A 9678-nucleotide genomic window follows, 5' to 3' on the forward strand; every position below is an offset into this window, starting at 1 on the left:
TTATAGTGCACGGGCTTAGCCACTCTGTTGCTCTGAAGCAGGTGAGAGCCTCTCGGATCAGGGATTGAACTGTGTCTCCTGCATTGGCAGGCAGATTCTTTAGCACTGAGCCACCAGGGAAGCCCAGTGTTTGCTTTTGTAATAAACTTTAATTGGAATATCATTACACCACTTTGTTATGTATTATCTGGCTGCTCTTGCACTGCAAGGGCAGAGTTGAATTGTTGCAGCAGAGACTGTTTGGCTCACCAAAACCTAACATGTTTACTGCCTGGCCCTTCAGAATATGCTTGCAAACCCCCAGTCTAGAATGTTGCAAGGAAATGGTTTCAGACAGCAGTGGAAATGCCTTGTTGAGGTGGTCCAGAATACAGGGAAACTCATTCTCTCGTAGGGGAATTTGGCAGCTTTCAGTGGATTGGGGTCACCTGGCACCTCAAGTCCACTGAACAGAGCTCTGGGAACCACGTTACTGTTTGTGCAGAGTATTATGAGCAATGAAGCAGGCCAGGCGAGCTGATTCTGATGGCAGGGGACGAATTAAAGACAGAGAAGGAAGGATAGGCTTAAATCCTCACGCTGTAACTCAGTCCACTGATGCCCTCAGGTTCTTTCTATGCAGAAATGGCTAAATAACAAACTCAGCGTGGTCCTTTTAGCTGTTGATTTATAATGTTATTAAAATGTAAGGCCATGCGCGATCGTAGATGTTAGGGCCATGGAGTAGCACTGCCAGGCTTCAAATCCTGGCTGCTTTACTTTTTAGCTGAGTGACAGCGGTCAAGAGGCTTAGCCACTCTGTGCCTCAGTTTATCCTACAGTCAGTTCTCATGACTTGTGGTTGTTATGCTTAATAAAGTTGCCGTGAATTCGGACTTAGTGAGTGCCGAACCACTGCTCCTAGGGAAGAAAACAAGACCAGTACTTCCCCTCATGCTCTACACTTTACAGTCATTTTTACACTCCAAACATAAAATTGAGGACATTGAAATTGTGAGAATTTTTAGAATAAAAATAGATAATTTATGAAGATAGGAATATAATTATATACACATTATTCGATTGATCCTGCTGACCTGTCAGGTGCAATGTTCAGAAATATTAATTTGCCTTTCAGATATTTACTGTGGCTAGCTGGAAAAATTTTTTTAGAGATTACGAAAGCAGTTTGCTACAGATTTACATTGACTTTTTCAATTTTTAAAAAAAGCACATTTTAAATTTCAACACATCACTAATTTAGCAAAATTATTCAAAGGTATCTTGTATAGTTTAAAAATCTTTATTGACGATTATTATACGTACAGAAAAGAATATGTACAGATTTATAGCTCGATGAATTTTCACTAACAACCCCCTGTGTAGCCACTCAGATAAGAAAGCCAGTACCAGCAGCCTGGGGACCCCCTTGTCCTCCTTCCCAGCCGCTCCAAAACTACCAAGTATCTGCGAAGATTCAGAACAATTTGAACTCTTACACATTGGTGATGGGAATGCAAAATGGTAGAGCCTTTTGGAAAACAGTTTGACAGTCTCTCATAAAGTTAAATATACACTTGCTATATGACCCAGCAATCCCACTCACCTTGGGTATTCACCCAAGGGAAATGAAAACATCTGTTCACACAAAGACCTGTATGAAAAAGTCTATAGCAACTTTATTCATAATTGCCAAAGGCTGGAAACACCCAAATGACTCAGTGGGTGAAAGGATAGATAAAATGTGTTGTGTCTATACAATGGACTACTGCATTCACCAGCATTGGTGAGTCACAGAAGCACTATGCTAAGAGAAAGAAACCTGATGTCAGAGGCTACAATATGATCCCATTCACATAATTTTCATCAAAAGACTGAAGTATAGAGACAGAAACCAGAGGTCACCAGGGGATGGGATGAGGAAAAGGACTGGTTCAGGGTCACCAGATAAAGTGCACGTTGCCCGGCTAAAGTTGCTGAAACTGACTGCTCCATCAGAAGAACCTGAGGGAATTCTTGATGGAAATATTCTGTATCTTGCTTATGGTGACGGTTACACAACTATATACATTTGTCCCAACTCATGGAATTGTGAGTTTTACTGAATGTAAATTCTGCCTCAGTGAATTTCACTAAAACACTAAACACGGGATTGTAAAGAAAGGCGAAAGTGAAAACAGGATCGTGATGACAGTTACATGAGTGTGTGCATGTGTGTGCGTGTGCATAGGTGTGTAAGTGGGAACAAACACAAAATGAATGCATTCTGTCGTATGTAAATCCAATAAAATTGGATTTTTTGCCCAGTTTTACTGGGGATAAAGAGACCCATTCCTTGGGAATACCCTGACTGTTCCGTGGTTAAGACTCCGCACTTCCGCGGTAGGGCTTGCATCCCAGGATCCCTGGGAGGGCAGGGAACTAAGATCCTGCATGCCTTACAGCATAGCAAAACAAGCAAAAAGAGACACATTTCCTACTTATACAAAATTCAACACACCAGGAAGATGTATAATCCCTAATATTCAAAATTGGAATAGCCCCAATTCCAAGACCTCAAAATACGTAGAGCAAAACTGGCAGAGAAGAAATAGAAAAATTCCCAACATAGGGAGAGATTTTAATATGCTTCTTTTAGTAGTGTATAGAACAAGCAGAACTTTCCTCCCCCACAAAAAAACCAGTAAGATTGTTAAAGACTTCGATGACATTGCTAAGGATTCCTGGCTTCATGAACATGCGTAGATCATTCCACCTAATAACTGGGTAATTGATAGCTTAATCGCATGTCCTGGGGAAGAGGGCTAAGAGTGTGCTTATCAAATTTGCAGATAACACTAGCGTTTCAACCTTTGGCCCCTGGGTCGGTCCCCCAGGGCCACCGTGTCCAGGGTTCTGTAGAGAGCTTCAGCAGAGAGAAATGTCTGATGACCAACCCTGGGGACTGCAGCAGCAGACATTGAGCTGGTCTGAGGGGCTGTCACAGGGCGTCTCTTTCAGCAGCAGCTGCGGAGTTAGCCGACCCTTCACCATAAAGGGTAGCGGCGCAGCCAGAGGTGTTCATATTCCACGGAATCAGGAAACAGGGCTCAGAGTCCAAGAAATGGAAAATCAAAGGTGGAGGGACTTTGTGACAGAGCAGGGACTCTGGTCAGAAATGGTTGTTTAAAAAAAAAAAAGTTTTAAATGTTTATCTCCTGCTTACACGAAGAACATATCTTGTATATCGTGATTACCAGAATTGTGAAGAGAGAGATAAAATCTTGATGAGGAATTCTGTGTGGTCATCACAAGCATATATTCACTACGTATGATGTAGGTTAGGAGGAAGTGATAGGAATTTATATTACAAATTTATCTTTTAATTCTTAGTTTTTTATTTGGCCCTGCAGGCATATGGGATCTCAGTTCCCCAACCAGGAATCAAACCCGTGTCCCCTGCGTTAGAAGTACAGAGTCTTAACCACTGGACCGCCAGGGAAGTCCCTAGTTTTTATAAAGGGCTAATGTAGCTGCATTTAAAACTCAGTTAACTAGAAATAGAAGAATATTGACTTGATATGAAAAAAAATAATTATTTCAGATTATTATTCTACATCATGTGCTGTGCATGTATGCTAAGTTGTTTCAGGCGTGTCCAACTCTTTGCGACTCTATGGACTGTACTCCGCCAGGTTCCTCTGTCCATGGGGATTCTCCAGGCAAGAATACTGAGTGGGTTGCCATGCCCTTCTCCAGGTGATCTTCCTGATTCAAGGATTGAACCCAAGTTCCTTACATCTCCTGCACTGGCAGGCGGGTTCTTTGCCACTAGCGCCACCTGGGAAGCCTCATCCTACATCATACATAATGATTTTTTGAAAATTAGAGCTGTTCCTAGAGAGATCACGGATGAGGTCTTAATGAACATTATTCTAGTCAAAGGAATGAGAGAAGAGCAATGAATATAGTGTATTTTTTAAAGACAAATTTTCATTATTTGCATAAGGTATGATCAATTACTTAGAATGTCTCAGAGAGTCACCTTAAAGTCAACTAAAATGTATAGGTTAATAATCTTCCCCAATGCAAAATAAGTTTATGTCAGTAGATTTCTTGTATCAGTCAGTCAGTCAGTTCAGTCGCTCAGTCGTGTCTGACTCTTTGCAACCCCATGAACTGCAGCGCGCCAGGCCTCCTTGTCTGTCACCAACTCCTGGAGTACACCCAAACCCATGTCCATCAAGTCGGTGATGCCATCCAACCATCTCATCCTCTGTCATCCCCTTCTCCTCCTGTCTTCAATTTTTCCCAGCATTAGGGTCTTTTCAAGTGAGTCAGCTCTTCGCATCAGGTGGCCAAAGTACTGGAGTTTCAGCTTCAGCATTAGTCCTTCCAATGAACACCCAGGACTGATCTCCTTTAGGATGGACTGGTTGCATCTCCTTGCAGTCCAAGGGACTCTCAAGAGTCTTCTCCAACACCACAGTTCAGAAGCATCAATTCTTCAGTACCCAGCTTTCTTTATAGTCCAACTCTCACATCCATACATGACCACTGGAAAAACCATAGCCTTGACTCGATGGACCTTTGTTGGAAAAGTAATGTCTCGCTTTTTAACATGCAGTCTAGGTTGGTCATAACTTTCCTTCCAAGGAGTAAGCGTCTTTTAATTTCATGGCTGCAATCACCATCTGCAGTATACCAACAATGAAAAACAGGATTTCCCTGCCAGTCCCGTGGATAAGACTCTGTGTTTCCATTGCAGGGACTTGGGTTTGATCCCTACTCTGGGAACTAAAATCCCAATGTGGCATGGTGCCACCAAAGAGAAAAAAAAAGCTTAAAAAATGTCAGTTACTCTGGTGACAAAAATATAAAATAGACAGTGATACATTAGTGAGAAATATTCAGGACTGTCAAGTTTTAGAATGTTCTTTCTATGGAGGAGTCAAAAATATACTTGAGGACTTCCCTGGTGGCACAGTGGATTGGAATCCATCCGTCTGCCAATGCAGGGGACATGGGTTCGATCCCCAGTCCAGGAAGATCCCAAATACCTCGGAGCAACTAATTCTGTGCTCCACAACTACTGCTCTAGAGCCTGAACTCTGCAAAAGAGAAGCCATTGCAAGGAGAAGCCCACATATCAAAACTAGAGAGTATCCCCTGCTCTCGGCAACTAGAGAAAGTCCGTGCAGCAAAGACGACCCAGTGCAACCGAAAATAAGAATGTAAATAAATGTTATTTTTAAAATAAAAATATACTTGGAAAAATGGAGAGGTATATCATGTTGATGGGAAAGTAAAACCTTGAAGAGAGGTATATTTCCTCAAATTAATTTATAGTTTTGTTGTTCAGTCTGACCCTTCGCGACCCAATGGACTGTAGCACGCCAGGCTTCCCTGTCCTTCACTATCTCCTGGAGTTTGCTCAAACTCATGTCCACTGCGTTAGTGATGCCATGCAACCATCTCATCCTCTATCACCCCCTTCTCCTCCTTCGCCCTCAATCTTTCCCAGCCTCAAATTTATGGTTTTAATACAATTCTAATCAAAACCTCATTTTGAATTTTTTTGGAACTTGAGAAAATAATTCTAACATTCATCTGTGGCACTAAATGGTAAAAATAGCAAATAAGCTATAGTGCCTTTCTGTATTTTGCAAAATTTCTATAAAATGTGTATTATTTTTATAGTAAAGAAAGTCTTCCATTTTAGCAACAACAAAAGGCAACTTAAACCCATTACACATTTAAAAATAGTACAACATGTAATTACCGAGATGAAAACCTTTCTCTATTCTCTGAATCTATTCATTCCTTATTAGATTGTTGTTAGAAATTCAAGTTAATGGCCTAACAAAGGAATGGAAAAATAGTTCTTTGAGAAGGTTTGATATGATTTGATACTGTTTTGCTTAGAGGAAAAAAACAAAGAAACAAATCTGTTACAGTCTTGCAGAACCTGAATGATTTTTTCCAAGAATTATGTTAATCAGCTGTCAGTATAACAGAGCTCCTTCTTTGTCCCCGTCCCAGGGGCCTTTGTGGAGGTCAAGTTCCAACAGGTCTCTGTGTTTAAGGGAGCCGAGTCTAAGCTGAAGGTACAGAGGGAGAAGAGGACAGAAGAACCAACTTGAGTTTTTCCTCCGCACGAGGTGTTTGAGGCAAGGTGGCTAATGTGGGTCAGCCTCAGGGTTCCCTCCTTCCTGGGAACCAAGAGGAAGTCTTTCAAAACTAGACGGGAAAGGCGTTTTTTTACCCTCGTCAATTCAACTTTGGAGACATTCTATTAATGGCAGGTACCCTTCCACCCAGAAACAACAATGAAGGATCCGGTGTGCTAACAACATAGCTTAAAAAAAAGTAAACCAAAGTTCTGCATTTTTTTTTTAATTTATTTTTATTTTTATTTTTTTTGAATTTTTATAAAATTTGATTTAAAAAAAAAACAGTATTTCAAACTGGACAGTCACCAGAAGCACCCAGTTACCAGAAATGCACACACTTCCGTCGGCACGTGGAGAACCTTCAGATTTCTGAGCCTGGCCCGTTCAGCATCTCCATTTTCTGCAAGGTTATTCCCACACTTGCCAGCATCAGTTTTCCCCTCCTTTTCCCTTTGGGTACCTTCTCCCCCTTCTTTGCAGGGGGCCTTTTGAGGCCTGGACTCTGGCACTGGAGGGACGGGTTTAAGAGACAACCTTTCAGATCTTTCCTATGGTTGGTCCTTCACTTCGAATTTATCTCCTTAACATCCCCTTCAGCCTTTCTCTCTGGCATGGTGGTGATGGAGGCAGGACGTCATTGCTGGACATGGAATGCTGTGGCCCAAGGTCTTTGGTTGGCCCATGGGTTACTCTTACCTCTTCTTCATACTGCTTCTCTCCTTCACTCTTTTTTTTGGAGATTTGTGTGTGTGTGTGTTTATTATATTAAAGTTTTTATTGAATTTGCCACAATATTGCTTCTGTTTTCTGGGGGTTTTGGGTTTTTTTCTTTTTGTCCACTCAGCATGTGAAATTTTAGTTCCCCAACCAGAGATCAAAGCCACATCCCCTGCATTGGAAGGCAAAGTCTTAACCACTGGAATGCCAGATAAGCCCCTCTCCTTCACTCTTGAAACATATTTTCCTTAGACATAAAACTCAAGATTGACGGTTCTTTTCTCTTTGTACTCTGAGGACATCTTTCCATTGTCGGTCTTCCTTCCACTGATGCTACTGCCATGTCAGCTGCCAGTCTTAACTGCTCCTCTTCCAAAGGCCATGAGCCTTTTCTTCTTGTAGCTTTTAGGAATGTTCTTACTGTTTTTGACTGTATGCTGTATCTCAGAGTGAATTTCTTTTCCTTGTTCTGCAACTCCCTGGCCTGCCTTCTCTAATTCACAATGGTGAAGCAGGACTAGTAAACTGCAGTGAAGAGTTCCTTTCAGAGAGGAAACAATGAATGATACCCAGGAGATGGTGGTCCATCATAGTGATGCAATCCTGCTAGGCAGGCCATGTGAGGTCCTTCTGCCCTTGACCAGATCCTGATTTTGCTCTAAAGGAGGAGCCCCTTGTACAGGATCTCTTTTGAGAGAGTGAATACACAAACACACAATGAGCAAACCATATATGAAAATAAATCTCTGACCCACAATCTGCATGAGCTGTCCAGAAAACCAATGCCTTTATCCACGATACTTCCTAGGAAGCCAGCCTGCTGTCAGGCTCACAAGAAACCACATTCATATCTCTGGCAACAATGCAGGAAGCTAAACAATCACTCCTGTAACCATCAGTCCAATATGCCAGGATCTGATGATAAACTGCCAGTTTCCCTAATTTTGTCCCTGTTTCCAATTTAGGACCAATGAGAGAAAGTCAAATATGCCCCCCTAACATGGGATACCCCACTTTTAGTGAGCCCACTTCCAGCTCCCCAGGTCAACAGCCTCCAGCTAGGGCACACCTGAGGGGTCTCCCCGACACCCATAAAGCTTCCCCACTCCTCCGTCTGCCTTTGAGTATCTACCAGATGAGAATGATGGTGACTGGCCCCCTTGCTACAGCCAGCTTTGAATCAGTAGCCTCTGCTTGCTCTGCTTGGGGAGCTCCTTGTTTATTTCCTCATGTTCCATCTACCTCTGACCACAACAGAAGCAACCCTCCTTGGGAGTGGCAGAATCTTCCCACACCTGTGCTCGCAGCTGAGTAAAGACGGCCCTGCCTGCACACCTGTGTGGAGGGCCTAGCTTGCTGAATGCCTTCCTGCACCCTAGAACAAAGAAGCCTTCATCTTCCACTACCTGTGGGTTTTCTTCTGGCCAAGAGACACATCTGCAGGCCATGTTTTCTGGAAGTCAGGCTCTGAGATGCTGGATTCGTGTGCAGGTGGTTGACTGAGGAGGGTTCCTGGGATCAACACCTATGGGGAAGTGGAGGGGGCAAAACTGGGCAAAGGAGGAAGCTGAAATAAGATGCACTCACAGCAAGGCCTCAGCTGATTTTACAGGGGACTGGGTGACCTATTGTTGACCTTGGCTGCCCCAGGAAGGGGTCACGGCCCTGAAGAGGCAGCTTTCATTGTCCAGGAGAGGAAGTCCACTGAGAGTGATCAGCCGCCCACACTCTAAGCAGGGGGTGGGGGTGAGGGAGCGCTTATGTCTCCGAGGAGGGGAGTGGGGACCTGACCAGCCTGGCAGTGTCCACCACAGAATGCCAAAGCCCAATCGATCCAGAAGCCAAAGGAGCTGGATGTTCGCATCAGCAGAAAAAACAGCCTCCATGGAGTGAGAAGAGGTATCTGCCAAGTCAGAACTCAAGAGGCTTTGAAAGAAAATAACAGGAACCCAAAGGAGGTACAGAGAGATGAAGACAGCCTCCTAAATGAAAAAGACACAGCTTCCAGAATTGAAAGTTCAGGGACTTCCCTGGTGGTCCAGTGGTTAAGAATCCGCCTTCCAGAGCAGGGGACGAGAATCCAGTCCCTGGACTGGGAACTAAGATCCCACATGTGGCTACAGGGCGACTAAGCCCTCCTGCCACAACTAGAGAACTAGAGTTGTTTTCACAGCTACCAAAGCCTGTGTGCCCCAACAAAGACCCAGTGCAGCCACATAAATAAAGAAACTATTAAAAACAAACAGACAAACTGAAAAGTTCAAAAGAGGAAGTGAAAAATAAAAAGAGAGTCTCTTCTGAGAATCTTCTGAAAGATCAGATGATAAAACTGACAATGTAGCACAAAATGACTGTGGAAATGGAAATCCAGACAAGAGACAGGAGATCTGGAAGATGGACCCGGAGGACTGAGCCCTGGCAACAGGACCTCCAGAGAAGAGAGGGAGGAGGGTGCATGCTCAGTCATTTCAGTCGTGTCTGACTCTTTGCGGCCCCATGGACTGTAGCCCACCAGGCTCCTCTGTCCATGGGATTCTCCGGCAGGAATACTGGAGTGGGTTGCCATGCCCTCCTCCTGGGGATCTTCCCGACCCAGGGATCGAACCCAGGTCTCCTGCATTGGAAGCAGATTCTTTCCCATATGAGCCACCAGGGAAGTCCTCTTTTCCCTTATAGGTTATTACAAGATATTGAGTATGGTTCCCTGTGTTATACAGTTGGTGCTTGTTGGTTATCTATTTTGTATATAGTAGTGTGTATATGTTAATCTCAGACTCCTAATTTACCACTTCTCCCCTTTCCCTTTGGTAACTGTAAGTTTATTTTCTAC

Source organism: Cervus canadensis, chromosome 29, assembly GCF_019320065.1.
Source record: "Cervus canadensis isolate Bull #8, Minnesota chromosome 29, ASM1932006v1, whole genome shotgun sequence".
NCBI classification, from domain to species: Eukaryota; Metazoa; Chordata; class Mammalia; order Artiodactyla; family Cervidae; genus Cervus; species Cervus canadensis.